Below are 12977 nucleotides of genomic sequence, written 5' to 3' on the forward strand. Positions count from 1 at the left end.
TGGGTTTCTTGCCTCATTTTGACCAAACCCTGCAGACAAGCACATTAAGTCAGTTTTAGGGAATACTTTTACACATTTTTAATCCAAACCTAAGCAAAAAAGAGCATAAGGTAGGCTAAAATCCATAGTTATCAACTCCCCCAAACTTAAACATTTGCTTGTCCTCAAGCAAACAAAGTAATTCCCACCTCCACAAGATAAAAGAAAGGAAAATTTCAGTTGTTATAAAGTGACTTCATCAAGCATCAATTGGGACTAACAATTACCCTCAACACAAATGTATTATCGACAACACACAACCTTTTTAGCACTATGGCTCTAGAGCGACACAAGAGCATCAAGAGTTGACTTAACTCATCAAGGAAGCTCGCTCTACTACGTAGGTCATTGTGGAACCCAAACTCTTTCTCCTCTACTCTCCATAAGCAATTCTCACTTTAGATTATAGCACTCAGAACAAGGATTGTGGAAAAGTACACTCATCTCTCTCAAATGAAGGTCACAAGTCCGGCTCTAAGTACCATTAGCTTGCCCCTTATGTGAATCACCACTAATATAAGCTCACTCAACTCGAAATCATATAGGGCTTTTGTGGGAATGTAATGAAGGCTTTTGGTTAAAGGTAGGATATATCGGTCTACGAAGTTTTCATCTTTCCTTAAGCACTTTATTTTCTCATTTCGGCTCACACTTTCTTGACTCTTTGAGTCATTTTCTTCTTCCTTAGGGGACTAGAGAGACACACATGTCACTCTTTTTTGTTCATGACAATCATTTTTCTCATTCCTAATCATTCCAAGCCTTTCATCATTGCTTTCATTGAATCCCTTCATTTTTCTATATTTTTCACTTTCTTTTTGAATTTTTTGCTTTTCTTTCTTTTTCTTTTTGTATTCATCAATTTGTACCTTTTATCACTTTTGCATTCCTCGTCTCTCCCCCAAACTTATTCTTTTGCCAATTGTGCCAAGGAAAGATCGGGTGCCAAGAAAAGGTCATTTTAGAACGGATAAAGGCTTGTATCATGGTTATTTTAAGAACACGGGCTTCGGCTCAACGGGGTTGACTAGGGATATCATATTTGGTGGAAATGGATGCTTTCAAGATTCAACTTGGATCAAGGAGATTCTATAATCATTTCTCAAGTCGAGCTACACTTAGAGTTTCGCCTAGATAAACATTCCGGGCAAGTTCTAGACATATTGGCACGGGACTTAGACTTGCGAATCAATACCTCACCTTACATGCTGTTAGATTGCTAAAGAGAACAGAGTTGAGGGCCCACAACAACCCTAGCTAAGATTGAGCAACACAAATGGCCCCGAGAAGCCACTCGATGATTGTTTAGTCAACACAAGAGTCTAAAGGTCACAACTAGCACCATTCTTTGCAAGTCAACTTGTTTCTAACCATAAGGTCAAAGGTAAATGTGCTAGGCCCAAGTGAAGCTTTGCCTGAGACACTTTTATTCATTAATACTATTTACACAAAAACATAAAGAAAAACAGACTCAAACCCTTAAGAAGGTTGTCACGCCATCCATCATCGGGAAGAGCCACCTGGTTCACACAAATTACACCTTTGGAAAGAACCGTGGCATTAAGAAAATCAAAGGCTTATTGATCACGAAAACTTGTAAAAGTAAGAAGCTACAAATTGAAGAAAAAAAAAGAAACTACTAAATGAAATACGAAGCTACACTATTCAGGAAAATTTCAAAAAAATTTATAAAATAAACTACGGAAAGTAAACTAAATATGTACAATAGGGGATTGAGACGAATATACATAAAAGGGGAATGAATATATACATGGAAAGCTAACTTTATATACATACCAAAAGTAAAAAGTACAAGAATAACGGAAAATAGTATCAAGGTTATTACAAACCAAATATCCAAAACATCATCAAAATATGGCCACCCCCCCCCCCCAAATAAAAAGTAGCATTGTCCTCAATGCTATCGGCAAAATAGAGCAGGGGAAGGGTAGAGAGTAAAGAAAACTCCGTATGATACCTCTGTCTGCATGGGTCACTGGCTGGGTCCTGTGGCTGGCCTGAGTCACCTCTCTCGTGGTCCTCCAACTCAATCTCCAAACCCTCAGTCTGGGGAATCACTCCCCTTCTCACCCGTTCTCTGTCAGCCTCCTGCTCTGGTGCCTGTGCTGCTGGAACTTGCTCCTCCTAGAGTAAGTCCAGTGGGATGTCTCTAGCTGATGCAATCTTCTCAACCTCCTTCCTCAGCAGCTTTACTGACTCCTTTGAGGCCCGGGTCTTTTTCATCTTCTTCGTTTGTTTGCCCAGGTCCTTGATTGCTTTTTCTTGTGCATCCAGAGTATCCATGATAAGCTTCTGGTTGTCCAGGAGCTTCTTCTGGTTTTCTAGAAGCTCCTTTAGCGATTCCTCTACTGAAGCACGCACCTGAGGCTGTGCCGGAGCTGACTGAGCTGCCACTGTGCTAGATAGGATAAACAGCTTTAATGTAGCTGCCTGCATCCAGTTGTTGATGCTGGATAGAGTCTGATGAACCCGCAGTACAGTCAGAGGGTATGCTATTGAAGAATTCACTGAAGTAGGAATAGAAGCAGATGGTCCGGAGGAAGGATGTAGCATGGCAGTGGAAGGCTGGGAACCAGTGGCCACCACCCCTGGCTCTTCAGATTGGCCAGTGGAAGTGGTAGATTTGCCCTTGGACTTGGGGTTGTCCGGGCCCTGCAGGCTGTATCTGGAAAATGGCCTCTTTGGTTTCACTTTGGTGTCAAAGTCCCTTCCTTCTACTTCCTGATCCTCTAGGTACATGGTGAGGAAGTTTGGGAAGGGATATGAATTCTCATCTTTGCCAACCGCTCTATTAATCACCTTGGCCATAATGTTCCCGATGTTGATCGGGTACCCCGCCATGATAGCCCCCACGATAATAGCCCGGGAGACTGACATATCACTGTCATGTGTAGTAGGGTCTAACCGGCTGCACACAAAAGTAGACCACCCCTTTGTTTCAAAGCTCAAAGTGTTCTTGTAGATCGGAACCCCAGGTGTCAGCCAAGATGGAGTACTCCCAGGAATAGCAATTAATGATGCAAGCCAAGGGCGGGCTAAATCATCCATAGCTACCTTCTCTAGATACAGAGACTCATCCTCGTCAATGAACCCAGCATAGTCATTTAAAGTCTTGCCATCAAACATAACCTTCTTGTTGTGGACTTTGGTCAAATACGTGCCCTTTTTTATATGGGCGACATTTGCATAGAATTCCTTGACCAATTGTTCATTGGCATCCGGTAAGTTGCTGGTGAAGAACATCCATCCCACTCTCTCATCGAACTGCCTCTTGACATTAGGGTTGTGGGGAAGCAGATCTCGCTCAATGAACACCCTCTCAAGTGTAAGTGACCTTTGAGGCCACCACTCCCAAAACTTATGGTAAGCTTTCTCACTCATAAAATGTTGTTTCCACATCACAGGGTTCCTTGATCTCAAGAACCCCCCTGTCTGGGTGTCACCACCCCTCCCATCGTCCGGGATCTCAGCATCAACATCAGTAGGATCGGCTGGTGAGGCCAAAGGTGTAGCAGGTGGGGAACCCGATGCTGAAGCCTCACTACTGTCCTCTGAGCCATCAGACGACTCAGCAGAAGAAGAGGGTGTGGGCTCATCCCACAACTAGAATTTCTCTGGAAAGTCTGCGGGAACATGGGTTGGCACCGAGTCTTCTTCCGAAACTTCCCAGGAAGGGACATACTCACTACCTTCAGAATGGGATGCGGCTTTGTCCGCAGCTTTGATGGTTCTCCGCAGCTTCCGTATAGATTTCTGGACCGCTAGTGGTAAATTGGTCCTTCCTTGTTCTCCTTTTCCCCTACCTCGGGAGAATTCACCCCTCCCTTTTTGTTTATCACCTACGCCTCTAGATCGGAGCATTGTCTGCATACACAATCAGTGAAAACTCATTAGTATTGTTGTTAAAAGAATCATCTAAGAAAAACAGATGACTGGGGTTCAGACTACCCAGTTTCTGAAACTTAACCACCGCTGACAGCGGAGTTTTGGGCGCAGTCGCGAAAGCTGCACCGTTGTCCGCGGAAAAACAAATGCGGCCGCAGGCCCAACTTAGCACTTCTCTGAACTTAAAATTCGCGGTCCGCGAAAAAAGAAGCGCAGCTGCGTAAAGCAGGCCGCTGACTGCGGAAATTCCATCGCTGACCGCGGAAATGCAAAACCTTTTTAACCTAACACAGCAAATAAGCGTTGACCGCGGAATTAATATCGCGGCCGCATTCAAAAATAATGGGCACTCTAGGGTTTTCACTTGCATACAAATTTGGCAATTAGGTGGTAAAATGAACAACCCTATCCCCTATTAGGCATTCATAACAAGTACCCACATGAATTTTTAACATATATGCCTATATTATGAGGATTAAGCAAACCCTAATTAAAAAGAAGAAGTTAAAACTAAGAGAAAAGAAAAGCAAAATATATAAAATCAATACAATGAATTGAGCATACCAGTTGTGAGATGTGTAGAAGAAAACTAACTCTTGAATAAGTGCAATTGAAAGACCAACAATAAGATGATGAATAGTGATATAGGTACAGTGCAAGTCTAGGGTTCGAAAAGGGTAAAAAGGCTAATGACCTTCTATTTATACTAAAAATACAGGGACCCACAGACCTACCTGGCGCGGTTACGGAATTCCACCGCGGTCCACGACTGTTACCAAGAAAGAACCGCTGAGAGCGGAAAATCAAGCGCGGCTGCGAAAGAGAAACGCGGACCGCGGAATTTCCATCGCGGACGCGAATACAACTTCAGAGAGTTGCTATTCTGGACTTTTCAAGTCTGCGTCCGCGGTCCATTTACGCCCCCGCGAAAAGCTTTCGCTGACCATGAAATTTGGAGCGCGGTCAGCGTAATTCTCACACTTTAAGGCAAAAAATCTTCCAACAACAGTCCTACACTGCACAACAATTCCCACACAAACTTCACAACCAGTTAGTCCAAAAGAAAGCCTAAACTAAGAAGAAAATCAAAAAGAAAGAAGAACACATGGGTTGCCTCCCAAGAAGCGCCTGATTTAACATCGCAGCACAATGCAGGTTACCATCAATCACTTGAAATGGATCATTGCCACCACGTGGCTATCATCAAATTTTCCCAGATAGTGTTTGACTCGGTGCCCATTAACTCTGAAAACTTCACCATTTTTATTCTTCAAATCAAGAGCACCAAATGGAGTTACATGTACCACTTCAAAAGGGCCACTCCATTTTGACTTGAGCTTTCCCGGAAATAGTCCTAACCGAGAGTTGAATAAAAGAACCAAGTCACCTTCTTTGAATTCCTTGCTCCGGGCATACTTGTTATGTAAGTACTTCATCTTGTCCTTATACAAGGACGAGCTTGAATAGGCATGAAACCGGAACTCATCTAGTTCATTATGTTGCTCTACCCGGAGATTTGCTGCAACATCCCACTCAAGATTTAACTTCTTCAGCGCCCACATGACCTTATGTTCTAAATCAACCAAAAGATGGCATGCTTTCCCAAATACCAACCGGTACGGAGACATACCAATTGGAGTCTTGTAAGCAGTCCTGTAAGCCCACAAAGCGTCATCCAGTTTCCTTGACCAATCAGTCCTATTTGCATTGACAGTTTTTGACAATATGCTTTTTATCCCCTGTTGGAGAGCTCAACTTGGCCACTAGACTGGGCGTGATAAGGGGCTGACACTTTATGATTGACACCATACCTGGAAAGCAAAGTATCGAAGTCCTTGTTGCAAAAATGAGAACCCCTATCACTGAGGATCGCCCTAGGAGTGCCAAACCTTGTAAAAATATTTTTCTTCAAGAAAGCCACTACACTCTGTGCCTCATTGTTAGGAAAAGATACAACTTCAACCCACTTGGAAACATAATCAACAGCAACCACAATGTATATGTTACCACATGAACATACAAAAACTCCCATGAAGTCAATGCCCCACACGTCAAAAATGTCAATCTGAAGAATAGTGGTGAGAGGCATTTCATCCTTCTTGGAAATTCCACCAGCTCTCTAACACTCATCACAAGCTCACTTGCATCTTTATACAATGTAGGCCAATAAAAACCACAGGTGAGCACTTTTGAAGCAATTCTCGCCCCACCATGATGACCACCGTAGGGCGAGGAATGGCAAGCATCAAGAAAACTCATTTGCTCCTCTTCCGGAACACATCTCCGGATCACAACATCATTACAAATCTTGAAAAGATAAGGCTTGTCCCAGTAGTAATCCAAGCTATCCCGTTTAAGCTTTTACCTTTGGTTAGAAGAGAGCTCACACGGAACAATGCCGGTCACAAGAAAGTTGGCAACATCGGCGAACCAAGGCATGCTATTCAAAGATACGGAGAGGAAATGTTCATCCGGGAATAAATCATTAATTTCGAGGCCATCATGGGGCCTCCCCTCCTCCTCCAAGCGGGACAAGTGGTCCGCCACTTGGTTTTCACACCCTTTTCTATCAACAATTTCAAGGTCAAACTCTTGAAGCAATAGAACCCATCTCATCAACCGAGCCTTAGAATCCTTCTTTGTCATCAAGTAACGGAGTGTCGCATGATCAGTATGAACAATCATATTGGCACCCATGAGATAAGGCCTAAACTTTTCCATGGCAAACACTATGGCTAGCAACTCTTTTTCCGTCACCGTATAATTAACCTGGACATCATTCATAGTTTTGCTTGCATAATACACCGGGTGAAACATCTTGTTCACCCTTTGCCCCAAGACTGCTCCTACCGCAACATCACTTGCGTCGCACATAAGCTCAAAGGGTAAGCTCCAATTGGGTGCGGTAATAATGAGAGTGGTTGTCTGTTTGTACTTGAGAAGTTCAAAGGCTTGCATGCACTCTTCATTAAACACAAACCTTGCATCCTTTTCCAAAAATTTGCACAAGGAATTCACCACTTTGGAGAAGTCCTTGATGAACCTTCGGTAGAACCCCGCATGCCCAATAAAACTCCTAACCCCTTTGATGGAAGTAGGAGGAGGGAGTTTTGAAATCACTTCAATCTTCACTTTGTCCACTTCGATACCATTCTTTGAGATATTATGGACGAGGACAATGCCCTCCTCGACCATAAAGTGGCACTTTTCCCAACTAAGCACTAGATTTGTCTCTTCACATCGGGCCAACACTTTGTCAAGATTTCCTAAGCATTCTTCAAAGGAGTCACCCACAACACTAAAATCATCCACGAAAACTTCCAAGAAGTCCTCCACCATGTCTGTAGAGATATCCATCATACACCGCTCGAAGGTAGCCGGTGCATTACACAAACCAAATGGCATCTGTGAGAATGCAAAGGTCCCATACGGGCATGTGAAGGTGGTTTTCTCTTGGTCCTCTGGAGCAATCAAAATCTGGTTGTAACCTGAGTACCCATCCAAAAAGCAGTAGTAGGCACGCCCGGCAAGTCTATCCAATATTTGGTCAAGAAAGGGCAATGGAAAATGATCTTTGCGGGTCACTTTATTCGGCTTCCAGTAGTCCATGCATACCCTCCATCCGGTGATAGTCCTAGTGGGGATCAACTCATTTTGCTCATTTGTGACCATAGTCATACCACCCTTCTTTGGCACACATTGTACCGGCGAAGTCCATGAACTATCCGAGATGGGGTACACAACCCCTGCATCTAGTCACTTGATAACTTCCTTCTTGACAACCTCTTGCATAGCCTCATTCAACCTCCTTTGATGTTCCACGGAGGGTTTGGCATCATCCTCAAGTATAATCTTGTGCATGCAAAAGGCGGGGCTTATCCCCCGAATATCAGCTAGAGTCCATCCAATTGCCTTCTTCCTTCTTTGGAGCACCTCAAGGGTGGCATCTACCTGCACGTTAGTTAAGCACGAAGAAAGATAACAGGTAAAGTTAAACAAGGGCCCAAGAATTCATACTCGAGGTGTGAAGGTAAAGGCTTCAACTCCAATATGGGAAGTTCCTCGATTGAGGGCTTTGTTGGTGGAGCCTTTCGGTTCTCCAGATCCAAGGAAAGTTTCCGGGGTTCATATGTGTAAGAACCCATTCCTCGTAAGGCATTGACATACTCTACCAAGCCTTCATCCTCAGTCGCATCATGGTTCAACAATACAGCTTCCAAAGGGCCCTCCATATTGATCATGGCACTCATGTCATCAACTATCACCTCCGTCACCAGATCCACAAAAGAGCAAACTTCAGTGCTATTCGGCTGCCTCATTGATTTGTATACGTGGAAGACAACCTTTTCGTTACCCACCCGGAAGGTGAGCTCCCCTGCTTTCACATCAACCAATACCTTCCTTGTTGCTAGGAAAGGCCTTCCCAAGATTATAGGTACCTCATAATCGACTTTGCAGTCGAGAATCACAAAATCTGCAGGCAAAATAAACTTGTCAACCCGAACAAGAACATCATCAATAATACCAAGTGGCCTCTTCATTGTTCGATCCGCCATCTGCAATCTCATTGAAGTAGCTCTCGGTTGACCAATACCCAAAGTTTTGAATATAGAGTAAGGCATCAAATTTATACTTGCTTCCAAATCACACAAGGCCTTTGCAAAATATGCACTCCCAATGCTACATGGAATGGTAAATGCTCCGGGATCTTCAAGCTTTGGAGCCATTGAGTGCACAATTGCACTCACTTGATGAGTCATTTTGATGGTCTCACAATCCATAGATCTCTTTTTAGTCACCAAGTCTTTCATAAACTTGGCATATCCCGGCATTTGCTCAAGAGCTTCCACCAAGGGCACATTGATCGACAAACTTTTCATCATCTTAATAAACTTCTTGAATTGGTTTTCATTCTTTTGCTTCGCAAGTCTTTGAGGGTAAGGTAGAGGAGGTCTTGGCAAAGGAGCCTTAGCCTTGGGCACTACCATTTTCGGTATGTCTATCACGTGTTCCCTAGACGATTTCACATCATTTTTAGTCTCCTCCGCATTGTCATGAATATCAATTCTCACTTCACCAGTCAAATTCTCTTCACTCACTTGCTCATCAACTATTGGATCATCATCATTTTGCACTTCAACCCCATCACTCACAACTTCCTTTTGCTTGGAGGTACTTACTTCCCATCTCATTGTTTGACGAGCTAGGACCTTGAGATAGAAATGGAGGTGGGTTGTTTGGTTGTTGAGACATCGGAGGCCTTTGAAAGCCCAGCCCCCAATTCCCTTGATTACCGTTATTCCAACCCCCTTGGTTGTTGTTTCCTCCCCAATTGCCCTGGTTGCCCCAGTTCTGATTGTTGTTCCCCCAGTTGTTTTGGTTGTTGTTGTTACTACTGTTCCACTTCCCTTGTTGGTTTTGATTCCCCCAATTTCCTTGAGATCTCCATTGTTGTTGTTGATTCGGAGCATTGCCCCGTTGTCCTTGGTAGTTGTTCACATACTGAACTTCTTCACTTTGATCATCATACCCATCATCTTGGTTGAAACCACTACTACCCTGCTCATATTGATCGGGATTTCCTTGACATTTTTGACCTCTTTGTCGCCTCTTGTTGACCATCATATTTACCCCTTCTATGGCGTTCACTTGTCTTGGCGCTTAAACTTGCTGCAATTGAGCTTTGGCCAATTGGTTCATTGTTGTAGTTAACTCTGCTATTGCTTGGCCGTAGTCATGGAGGTCTTTGTGCAGGTGAATGACATTCGGATCACCTTGTGGCACATTAGCTCGACTTTGCCACGCCGAGGAAGTATCTGCCATCTCATCAAGTATATCACACACCTCAGCATAAGGTATGTTCATAAAGTTTCCCCCTGCTAGCTGGTTCACTACACACTGATTGGTAGTGTTAATGCCACGGTAGAATGTTTGCTGGATCATTGCTTCGGTCATTTCATTATTCGAACATTCTTTCACCATCGTTCGATACCTTTCCCAGATCTCATGAAGTGGTTCATTTGGTTCCTGTTTGAAGACCATGATCTTATCTCTCAATGTCGCCATATGCCCCGGCGAGAAAAACTTGGCTATAAACTTGTCGGCCAACTCATCCAACGTGGTGATAGAATGGTTGGAAAGTCTTTCAAGCCAGTCCAAAGATTTCCCTCTAAGTGAAAAAGGGAACAATCTCAGTCTCAATGCATCCTCCGACACATTTGTCTGTTTGCTTCCCCAGTAGGTATCCACAAAACCCTTTAGATGTTTATATGCATTCTGAGTAGGAGCGCCTGTGAAGTACCATCTTTGCTCCAATAAGGTCAACATAACATTTGTAATCTGAAATTGCCCGCCCGGATCCGGGGTGGTACAATTGCACTTGCGTAACCTTCATTTGGAAGCACCCGAGGAGCTACTCGCGGAGGAACTGGGGGAGGGTCTTGAATGTTCTCATTGGCCAGACGGCCTCTTCTTTGAGCTTGAGGTACTAGAGGCACCTCATCTTCAACATTATCATCTACCTCCTCCTCGGGGAGAACATTTCCGATAGGATCATTATTTGCCATGTTGTACCTGAATCAACTAACTCACACAAGTTAGTAAAATAGAAGCAAAGAAAAATAAGACACACAACTAGTCAGATAGATAGCCAAAACTGTATACGGTCAAAATCGAGCCTACCCGATTTTGCTATTTGATCGAGACAAGGGAGTCGCATCGGTGGGTGGCCTCGTAATGAATTAGACCCGAGCTCGAAGACAAGGCATCGAGTCTAAAGTTCGAAGTGCCTGCTGAAACCGAGAGGTACAGCAACCGAGGCCATATGTGACAGACATCGAACTAAGCACAGTAACAAAAAAGCGAGATATCCGTAACCGGTCAAGGATCACGACAGAAATCTCGGAACGGATAAAATCAAGGGCGTTTATTTGTGCCAATCATGGGATTTACTTTTGTAATTAGAGTTATACCATAATTAGCATTCCTCTACTATATAAAGGGGAGTCCCCATCATTTGTAAACTTACATTCATACAGATCAAGGCAATATAATATTTCTCTCTTTCTCTTGTTTTTCAACTTGTTGTTCTTTAAATTATCCTTACTTTACTGAGCTCGAGGGTTCATCAGCTCGAGGGCATTGTCCAAGCACTGGTTTGTTTTACATTCTTGTCAATTCCCATCACTTATCTTTACGTTAATCAATTAGTATTAGGTGAAATCACGTATCCTTAAAACCACATTATAAGTTTAATTGTTATCTAGTTTTTAGGGTAAACACTTTGGCGCCCACCGTGGGGCTAAGGATAATAGTGATTGCCTAGTATTAATCACAATAACACACACTGCTTTTACATTTGTTCTCGTAAATGACTTTGATTTCAGGAATCAACATGTCCAACTCTCAAGTAGTGCCCACTCATACAGACACCGACCTTGGTCTTCATGGAGAGAACGAGCACATAGTCGCCCCGGGAAACGGAGTACCTCCAATCAATCTCGATGGACCACAGGCCCTAAATCCAATCAATGTCAATTCTCGTGTTGCGATTCATGCAAATTTATGCGCCGACCCTAAAAATAGCATCCATAGAGACGCTCGGGCGGCCGATTAGAATGCATAGAGTGGTTAAGAAGGCGGGATTAGCCTTCTAATGATATTTGAAATGTAACAAACTCAGAGGGCTGGGATAGCACAACTCCAAATCAGACCAAGCAGAATCGAACTCGATACATCACAGGAAGTTGTTCATAGGGTCGAACCTGTACAGGAGAAATTTAACGATAATGGATCGGGAACTGACCTCGCCGTCATGAAGATGCCCGAGGAGCTCACTAAATGGATAGAATCAGGTCAAAAGAAAACGAGGCTAATGACAAAAAAGGTAGAAGCGTACAACTCACGAGTTGATCAAATACCGCGGGCACCCCCGATCCTAAAGGGTTTGGATTCGAAGAAGTTCGTGCAGAAGCCTTTTCCTCAAAGTGCGGCTCCGAAACCCATTCCTAAGAAGTTCCGTATGCTGGACATCCCCAAGTACAATGGGAACACCGATCCTAATGTACACATCACTTCGTACACATGCGAAATAAAGAAAATGACTTAGAAGATGATGAGATTGAATCCGTTCTGTTGACAAATTTTGGAGAAACTTTATCGAAGGGGGCAATGATATGGTACCACAATTTGCCGCCCAATTCCATCGATTCTTTCGCCATGCTCGTCGATTCGTTCGTAAAGGCACACACTGGAGCAATAAAGGTCGCGACCAGGAAGTCGGACCTCTTCAAAGTGAGACAAAAGGAAAATGAAATGCTAAGGGAATTTGTATCTCGATTTCAGATGGAATGCATGGACCTACCACCGATTACCGATGATTGGGATGTCCAAGTCCTTTCTCAGGGTGTGAACGAGCGAAGTTCGATAGCATCACGTCAACTAAAGTAGAATTTGATTGAATATCTAGCGCTGACCTGGGTCGATGTGCATAATCGATACCAGTCAAAGATCAGAGTCGAGGATGATCAGTTGGGAGCCCCGTCCGATTCCGTTTACCCAAATAGATCTGAAAGCCAAATTCAAAGGGACATCGAGAGAGAGCCCTGATCGGCTCCAACCCTACACCACTATATAATGGCAAGGAGTGGTCGATGCAGCTTTTACCCGAAAGGTCGGGATCTATATCCACAAAGAGCTAATATTGGTTGGGGGTTGGGTTTCTATCCAATCTAGCTATGCGTGTTACTTTTAATTTCACTTCTAACCATGCTTGGTTTTGTTTCTATTCTACTTTTAATGCTACTGATTGCCAAAAATAATCTAAGTACAATGTTTTTGTAGGAGTTTTCTCAATTGATAAAAAGCATTAGGGAAGTGACTTACACCTAGAGGAGTATCTAATGAAGTCTAGAATTTAGGTTACTCACTCTATACCTCTCGGTAGTTTGAGTGACTTTGCCCTAATTGGCTTTCTCAAGTCCAATTGGGTGTTCAAACAACGCAAGCAACATTCGCTCAAGTCAGGTATTACA

This window comes from Nicotiana attenuata, unplaced genomic scaffold, assembly GCF_001879085.1.
Source record: "Nicotiana attenuata strain UT unplaced genomic scaffold, NIATTr2, whole genome shotgun sequence".
NCBI classification, from domain to species: domain Eukaryota; kingdom Viridiplantae; phylum Streptophyta; class Magnoliopsida; order Solanales; family Solanaceae; genus Nicotiana; species Nicotiana attenuata.